General features: G+C 39.7%; 1 protein-coding gene across 6 annotated transcripts in view; it reads left to right on the top strand.

Annotated features, from left to right (window-relative positions):
* Positions 1–23,803, top strand: part of LOC124166509 (tumor necrosis factor alpha-induced protein 8-like protein) — a 242,900-nt gene that overhangs the window by 125,642 nt on the left and 93,455 nt on the right. For all 6 annotated transcript variants that reach the window (XM_046544051.1, XM_046544050.1, XM_046544047.1 and 3 more), the window contains one exon: positions 16,599–16,665. The gene's annotated coding sequence lies outside the window, so the exon portion shown is untranslated. The remainder of the gene's footprint in view (positions 1–16,598; positions 16,666–23,803) is intronic.

The following is a 23,803-nucleotide window of genomic DNA, read 5'->3' as shown; positions in this document are numbered from 1 at the left end:
GTACTTGTGAGAATCTACATATGTGTCTCACCTTTTCAATCCAACCTTGCGGTTTATCTAGTGGGAGATAGTAAAGTGCGTGTCTTTTGCTTCATTTGTTTTTATAATTGATAGATATTAAAAAAGGATGAATTCTCATTCATCCTTTCAGATGATGATTCAGCATTTTTGTGCTCCGTCCACTCATATTGTTCAATAATCCATGACAATTTCGCTAGCTATCCTAGTGGAATCCTCTGGTGTAAGATGTCAAGAAGCTCGTGGTCATATCTTATACCGGGAATTTTGGCGCTAAAACCAGGAATTTTCCTCCGCCAATCAGGGAACGTCCTCAAATTTTCTCGGAATTATTATTTCCTTAAAATAATAGCGAAAGAATTGTAATAGCGGGCTTAGAAATCGTCAATGTTTTTTTTTTAATTTACTTCGGTTTATGGCATGGGTTTAGATAATAGATGGGCATGAAAAATGATAATTTTCTCTATTAGGTGTCTAAAAGATTCCAATTATGATAGCCGGATGAACACCATCGTCGAGGGACAAGTAGTTGGCAAGAACGGCAAAGGAAAGGAAGACCTCGAGCAAAATATATGGAACAATTAAAAAGGGATATGAAAGAGAAGGAATACAAAGGGGTGAAAAGATTAGCTGATAAGAGAATTGAGTGAATTGTTGACCAGTGATGATGGAGGATTTTGTCTTTCCATTTTTAGCAACTATCTGAAATACAACTATCTAGGTACGTATTAAGGTGGCTCGCAGGGTATTATTAGATGTACCCACTAACTCATCCGTGGCCGTCCGTTGCTCCTCTTTTCGTCCACTAGTCCTTCCACTATTTGTATGAACCAGAAACTTCATCATGATGCATTGCCACCTGATTCATCTCATCTGTGCTAAAAATTCAAGTCGTTAGCTAATCGGGAAGTTGGTTAATATATGAGTTGTAATATTTTACCCTGGTGTACAAACAAAGAAGGAAGTAAGTTCATGAAAATGCGGTAAAATTATCATTATTAAATTCATTTTAAAAAACATCATATGTAAAGTTTATAATCCTAAGATAGGTTTGACGCAGCTCTCCATTCTTCTCTCATATCCATTAGCCTTTTCATAGCGACGTATTTCTTCTCTTTTACATCCTTTATAACATGTCCTATATAACTCATTCGGGGCCGTCCCTTGCCCTTCTTCCCTTCCACCTGTCCTTCTACGATTGTTTTCATAAGGCCATTATGTCTCAGAATGTGGCCAACTAAGTTGTCACGTCTTCTGCTTAAGGTTTTTACGAGACTTCTCTTTTCTCCCACTATTCTCAGTTCTCCCTCATTACTTACACGGTCGATCCGTTTTATCTTAATCATTCTTCGGTAGCACCACATTCCGAATGCTTCCACTCTTGACTTCTCTGCTCCTGTCAACATTAAAGCTTCGCTCCCATTAAGAAACGTGAATCATATGCAGTATCAGGTACTATCTCCCTACTTCTATGCTTTTTCCTGACTGAGAGTTGATTCACCTTTTTGTAGAATTTCCTCTTCGTGTGTGTGCAATTCTGTTTTCTATTTCTTTCTTGCTTCGTCCATCGCTTGTAACTCGACTTTCCAGATAACAAAACTCTTTCACCTCTTCAAGCTTTCGTTTCCCAGTTTAATGTTTGTCGTAGCCTCCTCTCTTTTGCTGCATACTAATATCGTAGTTGTAGTTTTGTTCAATTTCAGCTGATATCCTACCATTTTCCTTTGCGTATTTATCAAAGTCTTCTTCAAATCATTCTTTGTCTCGGCTGAGACTTATATGACGACAACAAACAGCAGCATACTAATTCTTTCTCCATGGATATTGACAGCCAAAACCTTCTCTTTGATTTTATTTCATGTCCATTACTTCCCGGATATTCGACTTGTCGCGTCTCAATATAGTTGAAAGGCAGTGTAGTGTACTCATTTGGAGACACCCTTCTTAGGCCGATCTGATGACGGAAACCTCACGTACTTCGCAGGAAATACATGACCCGTAAAAAGTTCTTAAACGTGGCTAGTTGAGGGGTTTCAGCGGAAGTTCTTGGAAGCGGAGACGTTTATGGATTGTGTTCCCGACGCTTATCTGCCACTTTGGTCGTTTACTAAAGCTCCAATAACCATGATAACTTGAATTAATGTTTGGAGACGACTTTGAGTGGAAACTCAGAAAGTTTAACATGTTTAAGGAAACAACTTTATACTTTTCACACAGCTTGAAAAAGTATCCCGAGTAGTGATTTGCCAAGTCGGTATTTCAGTGAAGCCGACCACCATTACGAAATTCATGCAATGTTATGAATAATAAAATGATTCTACCGATTAATTTAGGTTTCCATGGAATATTTAAGAAGTATTTTGGCACTCTCTCCTCCCTTCACTTTCTTCAGACTTCACTCTTCGACTCTCAATAAGGCCTACTCCCTTGTATCTATATACCCTCTTATCTTCCTTCCTCTCCCTCGTTTACCCAACATTCTCCCCTCTGACTCTGTTTTCAATATGCCCTCCCCACTAGGTACTTCTTCCATTCATAACTTCTGTTTCCTCAGTATCTCATCTAGAAGCTGCCTCTCCTCACCCACCATATCCAGCACTTTATTGTTCCTCCTCTCCATCCACTTCAACTTCTCCAATCTCCTCCACACCAATATCTCGGACACCTCCAGTCTTCTCTTGTCCTCCTGTATAAGTGTCCACGTTTCCGCACTGTAGAGAGCTAAACTCCAGGTCAAACTCTTCACTAACCTTTTCTTTAAATTCTTAATTAACGATCCTCTAATGAGTTCCTTCCTGTTCAGAAAAAATTCCTCTGCTAACGCAATTCTCTTCCTGCTATCCTAACTTCTGTATCTGTTTGTCTTTAACATGTTGTCTAAATAGTTGAATTGCTCTACCTGCTCAAGTTTTTCCCCACCGACTCTTTAACTTAAGTCTTACATTCCTAGCACGCGATGCTTTACGAAACCGCATAACCATTACCTTCTTCTGGTTTATTCTCTTGCTATACTCATTGAAACTCTTGTCTAACGTATTCACTAGAGCCCGCAGCCCCCTGACTAATGAAGCTGGCTGACTAATCAACGCTTGATAATCCGCGAACCTTACCGATTTAAGCATCATTCCTCCCACTTTTACTCCAGCTTCCAACACATACCGCGCTTCTTTTACTATTTCCTCAGCGTTCACGTTAAAATGGAGCGGCGGTAGAGGACAGCCTTGCCTCACTCCCCGCCCAATGCTTGCCCACCATGAATCCCCGTCCGCTACACTCACTTGCGCAGTCTGGGCCATATGCAGATTACGAATGAAATGACTCTTTTTACTATTGGAGATTCGATGCTCATTTATTCAACTCTCGGGATGCTTTCATTCATTCTCGGGCTCACTTGTGGCTATAGAAAGCTCCGCTGAAAAGAATTTGTGGAGAGCCGAAACGCCTGAGGCTCTCATTTCCCCTTGTAATTCAAGAACTCACCTCAAGAGTATGCGACATTTTATCGCAAACCGGACTAAGGGGTTGTATTGTATGGCGCAGTGCACTCATTGCCGAGTGAACTTCTATCTATATATTCTATATATGTAAACATGTGTGTAAAAAAATATGTATGTTTGTCTATCCACGATGCATGTCCATACGGCTGCATGAATTGCTACCAAAGTTATTTCGTAGGTGTAACTCAAGCTCCTAAAGCCCGTAGTGATACTTATGCTTGTGTCTGACGTGTCCTTTGCGTCGTTATCTCATTACCGTTAGTTATGTCACGTCATATAACTTCTGTTGTTGCACATCCTGCCGGGTAGGCTACCTTATGACTAATTCAGAGGGAAAACATAACTCCAAGGATACTACACTAATCTGTTAATCTTCTCGGTGCAAACCTCATAGCTGGGGTATACGTTCACACTATGTTTTTGGTTTACGCGCGTTCGCACACACACGACCAATCAATGTTGTGGAGCGGGGTATAAGCTGACCCCGTGCGCGTTATACGGAAATATTTTTTCATTTGTTTACTGTTACATCATCATACTTGCTTTATTTCTTTACCTAAAAATCCTGCTATGTGACCATGGATTCCAAGTTTATGACTTCTCTTGATACTATCCTTCCCCAACAATTCTTCTTTGTCAATGGTAACTTTAAAAAAATACATTTACAGTTTTAGAGTATAATTAGGCTTATTTTAATTCAGCGCGAGTGTAGGTTTGTCAATATTATCTGTTTACTATTTACATTCTTGTCTTTGGATGTACCATTTTCGTGGATTTTCGTTAGAAGACGTCCTAAGACTTCACCTGGGATATGAGTACCTCAATCAGCAGCCAAACGCTTTACACGCTAAACATATTTTGTCCTGTAAACAAGGGGTTGCAACTCCTCAGTTACTGAGCCATGGCAACGGAAAAAGTTTTCGGTTACTCTTTGAGGTTCCCATGAAAACGGTTTTTCGAGGATATCCAGCCTTTTTATTTAATACTCAGGATTTTTATGGACGTATAATTGTTAAAGTTGTACTGTGCGATTATAACTGTCTGAAACAATTGATGTAAAAATGGGTGAGATTGGTCAATCGTATTGTTGATACTCGCTCAAAGCTCTTGTTTAATTGATGACAAAAATTAAATGTTTCAGACAATTGTAATAGCACATTTTCGTCCCACCTTAATTATTTAATGTCATTCAAATCCAGATTTTTAAGTAAAATTTCGGAAAGGCTGGAAAAAACCATAGGAAAACTTTTTTTTTTTGGGAGCTGGAAAGTGCATCCAAAATAATGTTTTCGTGGCCATGGATCAGTAATTCTGGAGTTTCGACCCCATTTTTTGGACGAAAAATGCTTAAAATTGTCTCCCCTACCACATCCTGTGTTTACCCTTTGAGTGACGGGGGGGCGCCATCGCGCTCCTTCTATCTCTCGCTAAAAGTACCAGGAGCGCGATGGTGCTCCTCATTCAACTTTTTTTTATTATAAAAATTAACTCATATTACCAAAAATTCGTCAAATACTACTTTAAAAAGGTGAAACCGCTTATAATAAATATTTCCTCGAGTTTTTTTTTAATATATACCTTTAGTTGTTTTTTGGGACCTCATTTTTTTCCTAACCTACTGCAAAATCAGCAACAATGCCTCGGCACTTTTAGCATAGTACCTAGGAAATAGGGTGGCACTTAAAGGGTTAATTACTGCAGATTCCTCCTGAAACTCCCTGTGTAGCGGTCTTTACTGTCCCCGCTTTCGTGATATTCCTTGAGAAAAACCCTTCCAAAAAAAAAACTATGAGGAGGGGTCTGCTGGACAGGCGACCCTGGCGTAGGGGTCGCGTGACTCCGCGATGAAGAAAAGACCCCTTTTCCGTTTTTAAGTCTTCGCCGGCGGCGCGGCAGTCAATATAATGTTTCGTATTTTTTGCCTTCCCTTCCTCCCCACCCTCCGCCCCTATGCGTTTAAAAAATTGATGCTTTCGCAACGTCGTCGTCCGACGGGGTTTCCCCTCTGCTTGTGTCTCGAAACTGGTGACCCGTGCCTCCATCTGGTTGTCACGCGTGAAACTAGATGGGTACGAGGTGCAATTTGGGTATACGAAAGGGCGAAGGATATATTATGCGAGAGGACTGCATGAAGAAGACCCCATTCCATCTTATAGAAGGCTTGTGTATTAAAGTCCTTTTACCTTTCGTGTGGAGAAACGAATTCCCATATCTATCCGTACGGCAAAATATCTCTCTTAATTAATCGTTTCTTTCGGACCTGGAAATACAGTGTGGCTCTAATATGACATTCTCCGTTTCGCTCTGAAAGATATCTATTCGCAATAAGGTGGTTTCCTATTATTTTTTTATTGCCTGAATCGAAAGATTATTACTCCTGAATTACGCATTCCACGCTTTCAGATTTTTAAATGACGATATCTATTTTTCGCGATGAAATGAAAAGTGAAAATTTTCAAGCGCGCGAAAACGCGACGGCTAAGTATGAATGCTGGGAAAACCCCGGGTGACGCCATTCTGGTTCCCGCTGTCGCCGTGTGAGGTGACATTGGGGCGAGGCTTTGAGCGCTGATACGATGCAGGCTGCTAGCAGGTAGCAGAGCACCCTTATTATTAATACCTTATCAAACGAAGAAAACTTTCCGACCTTAGGCAGTTTTAATAGGTGATTTTTAAGACATGTTTCCCTGAGCTCTGTGCCTCATGCGTGCATTGGTAATCTCAGACGATGTAAAACTCCTATCCACTCGTATAGAAACTAGGTCCCTGTGACGTCACGTGGAGTGGGATCGCATGGGCGCCAATCTGGCCTTTTTCAAATGCAGTTCAAATTGACCATTGCCATTCGTCTAAACCGGTATTTCTAAAACCAAATAATTTGTATATTATGAATACATTAATGGTGGGTAACGAATCGCAATCAATGCCTTTCGTTTTCTTTGATGAAGGAAACTACCCTATTGCTCAAGCAGTATTAGGCTGGCGCGTAGCCTCCGAGTCTCCAGCGGCTACGAGCATAATTCATCTAACATCTGCGTAATGTTTATGATATACCGCGTGATCGATTGAACCGCTATGGGTTGTTCATTATATGCAGGCCATCCGGCGTTGCTCGGGAAGGATAATATCCAGAGAAGTGAGAAACTTGGAACCCCTCCACCCCCAATGTACTCCACGGCTGACTAAACATTGAAGTAAGACGCTGAGCGGAGACGTTGAACAGTAAACAATGGAAAAACTATTTCCGTGTACCGCGCTCTAGATCAGCTTATACCACGCTTCACAACTTTGATCGCTATGTGTGTCCATTGGTGCGTAGACCAAACATTTCGCGTGAAAGCATATCCCAGAACATAGGTTTGCACCGAGAGAATTAATAGTTAAGTGTAGACGCTGTCGGATCTATCTGGGGGGGGGGGGGGGCAATTGGATACCCTTGGGTATCCAATTTACACTAGATAGAATGGTAATTTTTTCCGACCCCCACTACTGCTGGAATTTTAACCCCCACTTAGCCCCCACAACTTTGTCCCTATCAAGGATCCGCCATTGAGTGTAGAATCCTTCGAATTATATTTTCCCTATGAGCATTTCAAGAGATCTGCTTCTACATAATACCCCGCCAGCCGCCTAAAAGGCGTGTGGCATGGGGTGTTAGGACACCAATCATATACACGTAAAAAATGAAGTGCTCTAACAAAGTTGGGACTAGCGTTTATTAAAGTCCTTTAATGGTTTTGGGAAAAAACTTATTCCCATATCTATCCGTTCGGTAAAACATCTCTTAATTTTTCACTTCTATCGGACCTGGAAAAATTAGTGTGGCTCTAATTTTATGTTCTCTGTGTCGCTCTTAAAGATATCTATTCTCAATTGTTCAAGCAATCTAAGTCTAGCGCGCAGCCTCCGAGTCGCCAGCGGCTCCCGGCATAATTCGCTTAATATCTGGGTAACACTGTCTGTACGCCCGAAGCAGTTTTTGACGAAACGCGCAGCCTTCCTTTGTATTTTATTCAGTTCGCGGATGAAGTCTTTCTGCACCGGATCCCATATGCTGGCTGCCTATTTAAGGTGCGGTCGGACGAGTGTGAAATAGCACCTTTCTTTTACTTTGTCATCCGAAAATTTTCCCTCAATACCCTTGACGAATCCTAATTCTTCAGGGCTATTCCGCAAATATTCCTTACATGTGTTCCCCACGAGAGGTTCGAGGTTATCGTAACTCCCAGGTACTTCACTTCGTCTGTTGGCTTTATGTTAATACCATCCACTGCATAATCAAGGTTATAGTGTGACGAATTTCGCAAGAAATTTACCGTCATGCATTTGCTCAGATTAAGTTCGAGTCCACTCTTGGCTCCACAAATGAACGTTGTTTAAGTCCGATGATAGAATTTCATAGTCAGAGTTTTCACTAATTTCGCGATAGATGACAGCGTCGTCAGCAAATAAACGTATTTTACTGCTAATGCGGGAGCAGAGATTATTAAGATGTGCCTACCCGCCAGGGTGTCAAACCAGAGAAGTGGTATGATGTGACGTTACTAATGGTTATGGGAAAATGATCCAGAGATCAGAGAGAAGTATACATCGGACGCAGCCGAAAGTAGCACCACGGACTTTGGGAGCATTAGGTACACCTACGATTTAACTTTGGTCTCAATCCGTGCAGCCGTATTGAAGCGTATGTGGGACAGACAAACAGAAATCTCTTTTCATATTTCATTAATTCCATTCCGTGTTTCTCTGGACACATCCGTGCGAGTACTTTTGTGGCCAAATATTCATTATTGAGGCGGAGGGCACGAAGCGGCAAAAATTTCGCGTGTCCTCATTTGGGCGGGAGGGTCAGCCTTTAACACCCCGCGGGATGAAAGTGTTCCACGCGAGGTAAAATGTAATTCCGTCCTGATTACGTACCTGCCCCCCCCCCCCTCCCAACCCCACTGCGTCTCCTCTCCAATCCCCATGGAACCACCCTGCCCACCCCAGCAACAATATCCCACCGTTGCCTCCAAAAGGGTCTCTCTCTTTCTCTCTCATCTCTGAAGCCTCCTCCTCTTGATACTTTTCTGATTATTTTTTGATACCGCCTCCCCTAAACTCCCCCCCTTTAATGCGAACAGAGAGAGAGAGAGATGCCGCGGAATTTCATTTCGTCGCTAGGAACGGGTTGGTTGTGGAGCTTGTTCATTTTTTCATCCCAATCCTACCTCAGTTTCGTTACTTTTTCACGTTTACGTGTTTCTATTTTTCCCGGGCTATGTATCAGATTTAATATATTGGTATTATTATTTTAATATATATTACAAAAATGCAATATACATCTTCAGCGTCCTAACTACACCATGATATGGTTTTTTTTATCGTTTTGGTTTTATTATTTCTTACTTTTATCGAATTTGTATTGTATTAAGGTCGTTTTTGCATTGTTGCTAAGCAAGGTATTATGTTTGAAATAAATAAACATTCATTCGGGTTTTAAGAAAAATAGTGTGAGCATCACATTGAGTTCGGTGATTATTTTTGGAATTTCCATTTGTTAAAAATGTTTAAAAAAAACTACTTTGTACTTTCCACACAACATTTAAATTACCTTAATCAATTTCAACAACAAACAATGTGTCATTTTTACCAAAAAAAATCTCTCTAATTCCCCAACGAAATTACATATTGTCGTTAAAATCGATCGGGGGTAATTGAGAAGCTGCAAGAAAAATACAAGGTACAGTGGACTCCCAGTAATCCGAACGCGCTTAATCCGAACAGCTCCGAGAATAAACTCTTTGCGCGCTGTAACATTAGATGACAAACTGAGGGAGTGTGACGACGAACGTTCGTGGTGCGAGTCAGCGTTAGCGTGGCGATTGGAGGAAGGGGCAGGTGCTGTCCAGTTACGCAATCCCATAATGCACTGCGTACGCTCATGTGATTCGTTCATCCCATTGAAACAGATTTTTCACAATTTTTTCGGCAAATCCGAAAATGATGGCCGGTCTCGGTGGCGGCGGGCTAAAGCATCGCCTGGCAAACGAGAGGTCGCGGGTTCGAGTCCCGCCAGGGAAGGTTGCCCCTATCCGGGGCATGGTTGATCGTGTACGTTTAACCCTTTCTAACCCAGAACTGTTTCTGGGAGAAGTCAAATTTCAATATTTTTCATTTTGAACACTTGAAAATTTTACATTCAAAGATAACTATCCTGGCAGCTAAATATTTCGCCATTAAAGTCTACACTGCAAAATAATATTTAGTTTAGATGTCTCCTTAATAGAGGTGAAAGTTTAAACATTTTTGATGTTGCTTTGAAGCAACATTGGGTTATAAAGGGTTACTTGTTAAAATTGTTGTACACCCCGATATAAAATGGCCAATATTCGGAGGTATGGACGTAAATAAATAAAATACGAATGAAGTAATCCGAACAGGATTCGGTCTCAATTATTTAAGACTAGCGGGAATCCGCTGTAGTTTCTTTTGACCTGTTTAACATTTTCATAGCCAACATTCAACCGCAGAATCAAACAAACTTACTTATGATGTGAATTAAGCCGTAATCAGTGCAGCCGTTACATCCGCGCAGTGCTTCAAACACTGGGTATCCACGCTTTGCAAATGCAGACGGTGGATTTGCATCGGGAAGCACGCTCTCTCCCCGCGACAAGGTGTGCATACCCCCGTAGATCATTCATTCTATCCCTGCGGCTCTTTCGCGTGATGCTGGCGACCCTCATATTGATTTTTTGGTGCGTCAGGGTGCAGGGGCAGGTATACAAGGATATGGCTACTGCTGAGGGCGACCACGCATCAATCCACTACCCAACTTGCCAATAACTTGTAGTCCAGGCTCGCGGCAACCGATAATACACTACTCACAGACATTCGGAATTTTTACCCCACAGTTCCGACTAGATACATCATCAAGTTACTTGTGTACGAGTGTTTACTATGCCTTTCCACGTCTTCCAGTTTTAATGAGCCATCTGTTGAATATTTTCATTTTAAGTTTTTCCTGGATGTACACAATTACTTAAACCACTTTTTATATATAAGAGCGCGACCCGGGTTTCAATGAATTATCATCATCATCAGGCGCTAATTATAATTTGTTTATCTTATTATTGTTACCTAGTTACCTGATGAATTTCAAAAACGGACGTCAGAGTAGGGGAAAAGGATGGGTAGAGATACTCATTTATAACAGTACTGTCTTGACTTTCAATAATTTTTAAAATTTCTAACTGTTCCCTAAAATCCACGATTCACGGCGGTCATCGCAATAATTTAATTTTTGCGGGTCGCGCTCTTATATATAAAAAAGTGGTATAAGTAATTGTGTACATCCAGGAAAAACTTATAATGGAATACCACAAGGTTAACCAAGAATTTGTGAATTTTATTTTCATGTATTTGGAGTATAAAAATTATGACAGTATGGTACGATTTGCCACTTGCTTAAAAAAGAAGTGGTAAAAATAAAATTTTAAATAGACACGCTTTTTCCAAAAACAGCATATAATGCAGTAAAAAGTAAGAGATAAGCTTTTCTTCGCTAGGAGAATAAAGCGTGGTTGCTGATTAGGTACAATAGAAAAGGGTGTAGAAGAGCCTGACAGGTAACTATAATGATTGGCACGCAATATTAACATCTAAATCTAATCAGCACCGACGCCTTATTTTCATAGTGATGTAATACGTCTTTCTTTTTTTATCATTTTCATTCAATACTTTGAATCGATGCAAACGTGGAGTGGCATAGCATGGGTGCCAATCGGGCCTTTTACAAATGAGGTTAAAATTGACCATTGCCATTCGTCTAAACTGGGATTTCTGAAACCAAATAATTAGTATATTCAGTGCTGTAGTTAGGCCGGTACGAGTCAGTACGGCGAACCCCTTACAATCCAAACTCGTTATAAGCGCACCGGTTAAACTACCTTTTTAAATCTGTAAAAACTAGCCCTACTGTAAATTGTCCAATGGATTTCAGAAAGAAAAATCGGAAATGATTATTTACTTGTGCAGAGTTATCTCGTGGCACAACTTAGAACTAATATAGGAGTTGTTGTTTGACATTTCAATCGCGGCCGGATGTATATTAGATGTTCAGCTGTTGGCAATTTTTGGTGAGTATCGCCTGAATATTTTTCGAAAGTACAGCACTGAATATATGATGAATACGCTAACGGTGGGTAACGAATCGCAATCAATGCCTTTCGTTTTCTTTGATGAAGGAAACTACCCTATTGATTCGCCGGGAAAGTATAAGATATTTCTGTGATGCGAGTGTAGCATCATTTTAACCCTTTTACTGCGACCGGGCCGATAGATCGGCCCTCGCTGGTTGAGCGAAATCTGCCAGGGGCCGAATTATTTCAATTTTTACGTGATTATAGCCTTTTCAACGGCTGTAATGTATGTAAACCCCCATAATCTATCCATAATTATAAGATGTAAATATATTTTAAGAATTGGGAAAAAAATCTAGGCGTATTAAATAAAATTAAGTCGCTGAAAATGTTTAAAATCTTAAATGTTGCTAATTCCGGAAAATAGCCATGGCAGTCTTCGTACATCCCACGTGAAATGGGCTGGCAGTAAAAGGGTTAAGTTTATGACGCAAAAATAGGCGAAACAAAGAACAATGAGAGCTCTGTGAAGAGAATAAAAAATTCCGCCAGTCATCGAACCCCTTTTGCAACTCAACGCGGTTTCCATCGCCCTTAATTTTTTGTTACCTTATGTATTTCTCTCTTGACAAAAGACGAGCGACGCTTAAAGATTCCGTCCACGGCGGAGGCGAACGCAAGCGTGATGAAGGAGAGGAGTATTGTCCGCAGGGGTGCACGCGTAGGCGCGTGAGCCACGCGAAGCATGCCTGGAAGGGGACGTTGCTCGTGGGGAGGAAGGGTGGGCGGGAAGGGGGACGTTTCTTTAAAAGGCAAAAGAAGAGAAGGAAATCGCGCTCGCGACCACAATTGAACTTTAATAAACACGAATGTACTTGGAAAATATCCATGAATATTTGTATGCAGGTTTTTACAGGAAGAATCAGCATATTTTCCGGTGGTGGTGAGGGAGACAGTTTTACTTGAGCAGTTATTTCCCTATAAACATGGCGTCGCAACTCCTTAGTTACTGAGCCATGTCAACGCAAACATTTTTTGGATGCACTTAGCAGTTACCATGGAAACAGTAGCGGATACAGGAAAAAATCGAGGGGGGGGGGGCGCAGAAGACATCGTGGGTTACCTTTACTTTTACCCTAATAAAAAAATAATCTAGTCACATGCAGAGTTAAAGAAAATTTTAATAAAATTTACTTCACACACATACAATAAAATGACAAGACGTCTCAAGTCCGCGCTTTGGCTCAGAGAACGCAGGTCATGCTTACTAAGAAACTGTCGGAGAATTAAACCCTGCATTATCGTTAAGCGTCTTCCAAAGCTCTGCATGAAACAAGTAATTCTTTACGCAATCGCGCATAAGGGTGCAATGTTGTATTTATTTATTGCGCTCCGTATTCTTCGGAGAAATAAACTGGTATTGTGGATGTGAACCGAAATATATATTCGCGATGATGTTGGCGCAAAGATGGTTGTATCGCGCTCGTTTGCCTGCCATTGGGTGAAGAGCAAACTTTCGTTTGTGTTTTGTTTGTCCATTGTTTGTGGTGACTAGGGAGTACAAATTGTTGCAGAAGCTTTTGTGCTTTTGTCGAGTCAACTTGTAAATTTAATTTGTATTTAGAATACAGCCGACTAATTTTCTTTGGAGTAAATTTCTTAAGCGCGGAAAACAGATCATGTGATCTATCAAATTCTTAACTGTTCATTTCCATTCCTCGCTATCTTAAAAATTTTAAAGTAAACATTTAGAGGAAATGGATCATACTCGCCTCATCGCTGCCCTGCGGACGTTATTGAAAACAGATCAATGTGCAGTATCATCCTGGAGGAAAAATCGAGATTTTTATTTTTATTTATTTATTGAATTATTAAAAAACAGCCAAAATGGCCTTTACATTGAATACACAACATTTTATCTGCAGTGTTAACAAATATAAACTATAAAAAAACTATAAAAAGGATATAAAATAAGAAAAAAAAGGATTCAAAAGACGGCTTTTCGAAGCTGCCTCTTGAATGATCTGATGGGCATTGAAAGATCCAGGGAAGGGTGAGTCGTCGAAATGGTATTGAAAGAGGAAAGAGGGAGTGTAAAAAAAGTGAGATTATATGGAAACAAAAATCACGCCTCAAGGGACGGAATGGGTCCTCCTATTATGTAGTTGTCCCCATGGTGTGCCCGTTCGATAATAATGGCCAATCGATTTGGGGGGTAGGGGGTTGCTTGCTGTTCATTCCCACACGATCGCCAAGACCAAATCCCCTCGAAAACGAATTCCTTCTACGGGGAGAGCGACCCTACCATCACCCCGCCTGCCTCTGCGGCTACGGCCCAAGGAGGGAAATCTATCCGAATGTTATTGCTGCGGAGTCTTCGATTTCTCTCTCGAGTCGAGTGGGAGGAGTGAGGGACTCCTCCAAGAAAAGGCACACGCAAGCAGAGAAAGGGTGCTGTCGGCGCTGGAGGAAAGGCTGGAGAAGGCGGGACACAAAAGGGGATAGAAGATAGAGTAGGAATCTATCTGCATATTACCCCGCAAGCCGCCTCAATAGGCGTGTGGCAGGGGGTGTAAGGACGAACTTCTCGAAATCGAAAAAAAAAGAACTCGATTTAAAATAGGGATCGGATACCTCGGATCCAAATGTCCGCGGATATTTTCATCGGATCCAAAGTCGCGGAAGACATTGGATCTGGATCCGAAATTTTAAGTAATAGCTTCAGCATAAATAAGGGTGGAAAGAGTTCCGATTCTATCTTCGAATGCGCCGTCGCATGCGATTCTTGTCCTACTCATGAACCGTTTTGTTTGTAAGCTCTCGCAGAGGTTACGTAGGAGAATTTCAGCCGTGGAAAATAAAAATTACACAATACGACTGGCACATCGTGTGACTCTTCCCAAGAGATTGAACAATCATCTAAAAGCGTGAAATACGTACTCCAGGAGTAATAATCTTTCGATATAGGCAATACAAAATAATAGGAAACCACCCTGTTGGCGATCGCCTGAAGTGATTAGTGCCTCTTAGAACTTCACCTTTCCCTGTAGAGCGATAATGAAACCTCGTTATGTGCTGCTGAAGTCTATTATCTCGAGTTCTCTAGTTAGTATTGATCGCAACTCTCCAAAGTATCCCTCGAGGCGCAATCTGGCGCGGAACTTGCTAAACTCAGCGATATTTTCCCTAAATTTACCTGAACTTGGATGGAAACTGAAAACTTCGTCTTAAATCACGTTCTTTCCTGAATTACCTACTCATCTTATATCGCGCCCCGGGACCTTGAAATATGGGTTACTTGCAGAATAGGTTTCCGCATTAAAGAGCGCCACTTAGGAAAACTAGACGGAGCTATAAATACTTTTTCAATCTTCAGCGTTCTCTCCTTTATCAAGCGCGCCAGTCTTGGGTGAAGTCTTTTCGCTTTGAAGAGATTGATCCTCAGCCTGGATATTATCCTCGTTGCGGTATTCCCGGAGTGTAAGAAATTAGATCAGTTGGCACTATGGAGCTCGCTGGTGTGAGATAAGCAGAGAGGAGCTAGGAAAGGCCTTGTGAGTGAATTAAAACATGACATTCTAGGATAAAGCATGTGCTTAAATCTGTTCAAAATGTGTCTCTTAATAAGGTTGTCAGTAATTTAATGCAAAAACATATTTTTGGATTCTGCAGTCCATCATATAAATTTAAATTCTTCTATGTAAAATTTACTTATTCAAATAATAATATTCAAGTAATATTCAAAATATTTGTATGTTGAGTTGTAATATTGCAAAAAGAACCAAAATTGACAACATGATAAAAATTGCTACTAGCTATATTAAAAAACAACAAAATTATTTTGAAAAATAAAAAAAGAGGCAGTAGATATTCAAAAAAATATATTTACTTTTTACATAACATCTCTATGTGTTTGTTACAAAAATTCATTGGTTCTCAATGTTTAATTATAAAGCTTCTGCTGACACAAACAACTCACTACTCAAAAAAACATAGACAAATGCGCATCAAAATTGTATATAATGTCAACTGGCTGTTCAGAGTGAACATGGTTGACCGGCTTATGTGGCGCCACAAATAATGAAATAAATCATAAGGTGGTACTTTTATGAAGACAGAGGTCTCCGTGAATGCTTTTGAAATTGGAGCCCCTCCCACGCATCTGGTGATAATGGTTAGCTGTGGACCTGGGCGACTCTTTCCTTCTTTAGATGCGGGCGTACATATTCAACTGTCGACACACATCCGCGCCTGGCTTTCGTCTGTCTTGTTCTCTTTGTAATCCATGCGGGCCTAGCTCCCATTCGCCGTTGGATCCTCTATAACCTTCACTTAGAATCTCTCTTTATTACTAGACTAGATTCCTTAAAAAAGGAACAGAGTTGGGAAATTTACTTATTAAATTAACTGGGTAAAGTTGAAGTTAATCTTGGTTAGAGTTAACTAGTTGAAGTTAAAAGTTAATTTTCTGAAAAAGTTGCCGATTAAAATTGAAGTTAAAAAGTTTAGCGTTTACGTTTAGCTATTATTTCGATTATTTTAAATAATTGCCGTAAAGTAACATTTATTATATATTTTTTTCGTAACCACCATAAAATAAATGCGAACTTCATATTCGCACATAAGACATTTATTTATTCTTATTATGTAGAACTTCATGTTCGAACATAGCTGTTTAACTTATCTTAAATACTCACAATTCTTTCATTTTAAAATCAGTATCGTACATCTCTCCTCTCTTATCAGAAAAAAAATCCATAATAAATAGACTCCCACGTTTCGATATTGGTCCTTTTTATTTTAACCTGTAGGGGATATTTTGGATACTAAATAATTCTCATCATTAATAATTGTTTGTGATTATACCCTATTTCACTTTATTTGAATATAATTTGTTCTAATACGTGTATATGCACCCACCTTTTGCACTAATAGTTATCTTTTCCTTAAATTTCAGGATGGTGTTTCCTTAGGTTCATGTGCTCCTGGAATGACCTTCCTTGGGGTGAAGACGCACGCTTGAGGTAAGTTGCTAGTCCCTTTCGTGTATAGCGTTGCAATCCTGAGACTATTATACATACTGCACCCTCCATCACTCCGTATCCCACGCCACGAATTACTTTTCTTCGACTTTTCTTTCCTGAGGTATCATTTTTGATCTGCCTTGTATACTCCTCCCTTGTTCTTCCTCTGGGGACTTTTCGATCCGTGTTTCCTTCCATTTGGTTTCCCTCGTAACTTATGCTGTGTCTCATCATGTGGCCAATCCACTGCGCTCTTCTTTGTAGCACAGTGATCCATAGTGTCCTTTCTTATAATCTTATATACAGGACGTTTCAGAAGGAACCTGCAATACTTTAGGAGGTGGTGGTTTGATTTGATTTATTTTTTTACAAGGCCCAGATAAGGCCATAATCCGGCCCCTTCTTCCTTTGGACCAGGGCATTGTGGGGGAGACTATTTTAAGCATTTTCTTGTCCTTTAAACGCGGAGTCGCAACTCTCTTAGTTACTGAGCTGTGGCTACGCAAATAAACATTTTTGGATTCCCTTTCCAGTTACCATGAAAATGGTTTTTCTTGGGAAGAAAAGATTGTTTCAAACAATTATAGTCGAAAAATTTCGTCCAGCTTTAATTATTTAATGTCCTCAAAAATGCAGAGCATTAAATTAAATGTCGAAAAGGCTGGATACCCAAGAAAAACTGGTACAAAAACATGGTAACTGCAAGTTGCACCCAAAAAATGTTTGCGTTGCCATAGCTCAGTAACTAAGGAGTTACGACCCCATTCTAACCGATAAAAAATGTTTTAAATTTTCTGCATACCCGTGATAGCTCTTCCTCTTTTGTGAAAAAAATAACCAATTGAAATTGACGACATGAGCTCAAACGCTATCGTCGTAATCACCCAATCAGAGTCATCAGGTTCATCTCGTGGTTTGTTTTTTTTTGCCATTTCAATCTTGGACACATGAGCAGAAAACTTCGTGCGGTTTTGTTTGCGTTTTATTTGTGACTTTGGTATCGATCCACCATCTTGAGTGACCCGCATCTTGACATAAATGTTTGTTCTTTGCCATTTCAGTCTTGGTCATATGCGCAGAAACTTCGTATGGTTTTGTTTGCGTTTTATTTGTGAGATTGTTATCGATCCACCATCTTGAGTGACCCGCATCTTGATGTAAATGTTTGTTCGTTTGTGGCTTACGTTCGTATTTTCTGCATCAAGAATTCAGTATGGAGGTTTTGAGGAAACGTTTGTGATAAACACTCCATTCTTCATGGAACGAGCTGAGCTAGTTAGCGGGTGAGTTAGAGAAGCTTCAACCAACTCTTAAGGCCATATTCGAGAGCCTAAATAAATCTTGAGTCCTCACTCATCTTACTGGAGTCAGAAGCCAGCACTCGATATAAGTTTGAGGAAGAGTTCTTATTATAGAAACCAACGTCAACCCTACTCGATTGAGCTGTAATAATGGTGGTGAATTTTATTTATTATTTTAAAGTTTTCTAAGCCGGTAAATTTATATTATAAATTTATATTATTATTGTATTTGTTATATATTTATGTATTTTATTTATATTTATTATTATTTATATATTATTATATTTATTTATGTACAAATTATTGACTATATGCGATATTTTGCTGCAGATTGACTAAAAATCTTTATTTTAATTATTAGTTTATATAATAATTATTATTTTTATCCTCTTAATTTTTAGTTTATAATTGCATTATTTTTATTTCGTGTTAATCCGCTGTTGAATTTATGTAAACAACAGATATTGAAAGAAATGATTCCCTTGTCACTCTACTCCAACATTATTCCTGGATTGCTTTCTTCCCGAGATTGTTCATGCTATCATTAGCCGTAATCTATACATACGAAATGAATATTTTATACGATAGATTGAACACGCCATGCGATCGTCTGTTGGTAGAAAAAAAAAGAGTTACGTGAGGCGAAGCCATTCAACCCGTGGCTGAATGAATTATACAAAGGAGAGGGGGCATTGATTCCTGAGTGTGTGTGTCTAGAATCGAATTCGTGTTATTATGGCCAATCTCCATAAATTAGGGTTTAACCATAGCAGTCTTCTGGAGGGCTTCTTTTTAACGACCTCCGCATTTACCCGTCGTCCCTGAACCGTAACGGGATTTCTTTCGCGCGTTTCCTCGCCTGACGTCTCTCGAAGATGCTGCCGAAGATTTTTATTATCTCTGCCGTATCCTCCGCCGGTGAGTGATCTTGGCGGCATCTCTCCATCCGGGAGCCCTATCCAATGACTACGCCTCCTCGTTTTCGAGATTTCGGAATCGAACTTTCCGATTCCGAATCGAAATTTCCGATGGTATGAGTTATGTGACGCAAAAAAGTTGTTGCCAACGTTTCAGTTTATTTTAAACTATCATCAGGGCTATGAAAGAAAACATGATAACAATATAAAATACAATGATATAGAATAATTTTACAAAAATAAATGTTACGATAGAGTTTTTTACAATAACATAATTTAAAAAAATACCTTCTATATTATTTCTACTGTATAGAGTACCTTTTTCTCAACTTATACGCAACCAAACTCTACAAATGAGGTACCAAAATGCACAGAATTTATCAGGGAACATGCGACGGCATATCTTAATTCCTAAATATTGCTATTGTTTCCTAAAATTGGTTTTTTAATAAATAAAATAAATAAAAAAATTAAAAAATTAAACCAAAAACCGGTAAATATTCCTGACTTTAACGGCGCACAAATTGATACATTTGTTTATTTGCAACAATATCTCGCATTCTTTAAATAACTTTTATCAAAATGCGGCTGATTCCACATTCAAGTCTCATGTTGATACGAAAGTATGAGTCATCATGTGCGTTTAACAGAGGATAGTGTAATTACTTCCAATGTTGTGTTTAAATAGATCATGAACATTCCAATTACATTTGTACATAAGGCCCTGCCTTTTTTTCTACATTTTAAAATTAGAAACGCGCCTATCCCTCTGTGGACCTGCATTGAAAAGAGCGGGGGAAGCCCGCTGGGAGCGGGCGCAGCACGCTCGTCTAAAAATAAATAAGAACAAAATACACAAAAAATTTTTGACATGCCTTAGCTTTGCACATATTTATTGAAATTACGTTACTAAGCTATTACCAAACCTAGTTACCATCAATTTTGATTAATTAAATAAAAATAAATTTTACTAAGGTTTTCAATGTCTGTTTTTTTATTACAACTGTTAATTGATTTAGATATATGAACCATTTCTTTGAAAAGTTTATTTTCAAAGAAATGGTTCATATATCTAATGGTTTTGCTAAATTTACTGCATTGTTGAAAAGCGATATGCCCCGTTCAGATTACGATAGTCCGAGCGATCGTCCTAACGATATTTGGCCGCACTAGCAGTGTGAATGCATGTCCTGACTATAGTTACTGTAGTTATGAACGTCACCCGTTTTACGATGGTTAGGCGCTGGTTGACCGGAAGCGGAAGCGACAAGAGAAAGACGAAAAGTTCGTGAAGCTCCCTTCACTCTATTTTTTTCATTGATTTGTCCTAGGAAGGAATAATATGGGTGGAAGAAAAAAGTATACGTTGAATACACGTTGAACACAGTAATATCATAACCCTGCATACCTCGACAGCTCTGCTAACCGTCAATTTCCCGTTCACTTTAGATGTCAGCACCAGAGGGCAGCACACTTTTTTACCATCGTTGTGTGGATGCACGATAGTTCCGACAATCGCTGGAACAATCGTACTCTGAACGAGGCATTAAAATGCATTTCAAGGCAGCAACGCTTTCAACTTCTTCCGCTTGTAACTTCATTTGATTCCCAGCTCCGTACGTAATCATCCATTTTCCATCATTTTTAGTACGCTTACCGCGCCAGTTTTGCGAATTACTTGTGGCTTCTTACCAACTTCTTCAGCTCCACTTTCGCGGTGAAAATATTCCATAACTTACCAGCTGGCACATCACTTTCCGATTCCGAGAGAAACGGAAAGTCATTTTCCGAGACCCTCCATCGATTCGGCCGCTCTCGGACGAGTTTCCGTGGCGCAAAGTCCGGATATGACGCAGCTCTCCATTCCGTTGTCCTGTATGCTGACATTAACGTATTCGTCGCATGATATTTTTTTGCATTCACGAAAAATGGAAAAGAAATATCCCGAAAATTTGAAACTGGTCGTACATCGGAGCTATTTAATTAGACTTGTGCAACTCATTTCCCCCAGCATTCTGAAAGGGAGGAAGAAACAAACCTTCGCGGACAAGGTTTTTTTGCGTAGCAAGGTTTTCGGGTTGACCTCCGCGTCGTTTCATCTTCATGACGACAGTTTCGTCGGCGTTACAGCTGGCGTCTTCAGTTCGACTTCGAACCTGAAGACGCCAGCTGCAACGCCGGCGAAACTGTCGTCATGAAGATGAAATGACGCGGAGGTCAACCCGAAAACCTTGCTACGCATACTGCACCATCCCGCGAAAGTCTCCATCAACAAGTTTTTTTTTAATCCGGCGAAAAAGGCTCAGACCAGTGAAGAGTAAAGCAGTGACTAATATTAAGCATACAGTAGAATCTAAGTTGTGTGTAAGCTGCATTTAAGCGATCAAAATACATATACACTTTATAAAACCAGTTCTTTTCCTTTCCATTCTCTTTTTTTCTAATATTTGTCATTTGCAAATACATTTTTCTTATTGAAAAAATCACGTCACAAAAAAATTGGGATAGAATTTTTTGGGGCTAAAACAGATTAATGGCATTTAAATTAATTTCATTGGGAAAACAGCTTTGTGATACGGGCAAATTGACACACGAGGAAGGTTACCGAAAAAATTGAACTCGTACCTCGAGGTATCACTGTTTTGGCCTTTTTTGCCCACGTTTCAACACATTTTAAGCGATATAATCCAGTATTTTATTAATATGGGTACATACCCGTTGGAGTTCAATGATTAATTATGTTTAAACAAAGTCTTTACAATTATAAAAGCAGCAGTTCAGTATTTACACAAGTTGAGGTAAAATCGTAACTATCCCACCTTGTTATTTTATATCTGCATTGCCGACCATGTAATCACACATAGATCATTTTCATAGCGACGTATTTCTACTCTTTTACATCCTTTATAACCTGTCCTATGTAACTCATTCGGTGCCCTTTTTCTCTTCCACTTGTCCTTCTACGAAAATCATCATCATGCCTTATGCTGTGATCGATTAAGATATCTTAGGATTTTCCACTAGTTTTCTTTTAAGTTAATTCTTTCTTGGTTTTTGCTGACTCCTTCAGCGCGAAAACCCAAGTAGTGTTTTAAATCCTTTTTTTTTTTTTAATTCTCAATTGTGTTTTTTTCTTTATTTTTAAACTGTTGGGATCCTTAAACCTCCCACCATACTCCTGTTGGGGTGGCTGGGGGGGTCGCATGTGAATGTAGACGACGGTTTTACTGGTTACTCAGCGAGCAAAATATTTCCCCGCCACTAGAAATTCGTCATGTGATTCCGGTCATTCAACCACCCCCACGCGCCAGGGTGCAGAAGGGTTCTGGCTCGTTTGTTTTGTCGCCACGGCAACAGTGAGCGGGGAAGGGTTCTCCCTGGCAGACCGCCTTCCCCAGGGTTCGCCATGATTTCCTGCAACAGTTTGGCCCGTCCCTTCCCTCCCTACTCCACAGCGTAGAATTTCTCTCCGAGGGCCTCCACAAGTTTCATCAAGCACCTTCGACGACGAACCTCTCCGTAGAAATTTGGCAAACTGAGGAAACGCGAACTCTAGCCGACATATTTCGTTATTGTTGGGAACAAGCTCAAACTTTGGCGTTATTAATTTGTAAAATTCATTGGTTTCGTATATGGAAGGATGTCAGAGGCGACCTGCAACATGTATGAAAGATTGTTACGATATATAAGACACGGTCTCAGGCACATTACTTTACGTCACACTACCAACCCCCCCCTACGAACCTCAACCTTGATTTCCTCATGTTTTTTAAACCTTTTGAGAACCCCCCCCCCCTTTTATCTTTTTTCCTTCGTCGTTTAGCCTATGCAAGCCAGCCCAAGGCCTTCCCCCACCCCTTTCTTCAAAAACAGCTTTACCCGTCATCAATGTTCCTTCCCTCCCCACTTTTTCATGTTTCAATGTTTCTTTCCCCCCCTCCACCCACGGTTACCTATTTAAGTGCAAGCCATCCATCGAATTGTACCTGATGATAGCATTAGATGCTGAAACCCGGGTCGTGCTATTTTAAATAAAGTGTGGAATAGAACAAAGTAATTTTATTATTTTATTCTGTTGTTACGATAAACAAATAAGTGTAATGAATGAATTAGGAATTTTAAATGGTTATGATTGGGAAAAAGCGCTGGCTTTGATGTTATTAATCAAGAAAACACTTGTTTTCGGGTAAAGATAAAAAAAAACAGAGGCGAGAAACAGGATGTATGAAAGATTGTTACGATAAACGTATTAGGGTAATGAATGAATTAGGAATTTATAATGGGAAAATCTAACCGATCGAAGGGAAAATTTTATAATTTTTTTTGCGGAAAATTCAAGTAGAATAATATTTGCCTGATTTTCAAGATATTTTGAGAGAGCCTGACGATTAATTTAGAAACAATCACATGGATCATATTAGGGAAATAGACTGCAGAACCTGTCGATTTAAGATGTCGTTTTCTACGCGTACAATAAGGGGCCATAATATACAACATAGAGGGATATTTAGGCCTTAGGATTGCTTGATTAGGACTAGGTAAAATTAGCTCTGTATTTATAGTAGTTAATTACATATTATGTAGTAATACTTCAGAATACTACTACTACTACTACTAAAGAATTCATTAAGTATCACGCAAGAGTTACATCAAACATAAACGCAACCTTGGCAACGCCTTTCCTAACTCCATCCAGGCGCTGCAACCACATTATACTTGTACAGAAAAGAACTTATTTTGTTAATAACGTATACTCCAACAGTTAATAACATATTATGTAACAATACTTATTATCGGCCTGAATATATTGGCGTGTTGTAACTCGTGCATAAATCGCTTGCTACGTGCTACGTAAAATTTTCTTTTTTCTATATCAAACTGGTAGTTTTCTTTGCGTGATAGAATGTTCGTGTCCTTAGC

The sequence above is a fragment of the Ischnura elegans genome, chromosome 10 (genome assembly GCF_921293095.1).
Source record: "Ischnura elegans chromosome 10, ioIscEleg1.1, whole genome shotgun sequence".
In the NCBI taxonomy this organism is placed as follows: domain Eukaryota; kingdom Metazoa; phylum Arthropoda; class Insecta; order Odonata; family Coenagrionidae; genus Ischnura; species Ischnura elegans.
The sequence above is the reverse complement of the archived record's forward strand: the minus strand, read 5'-3'. Positions and strand labels throughout refer to the sequence as shown.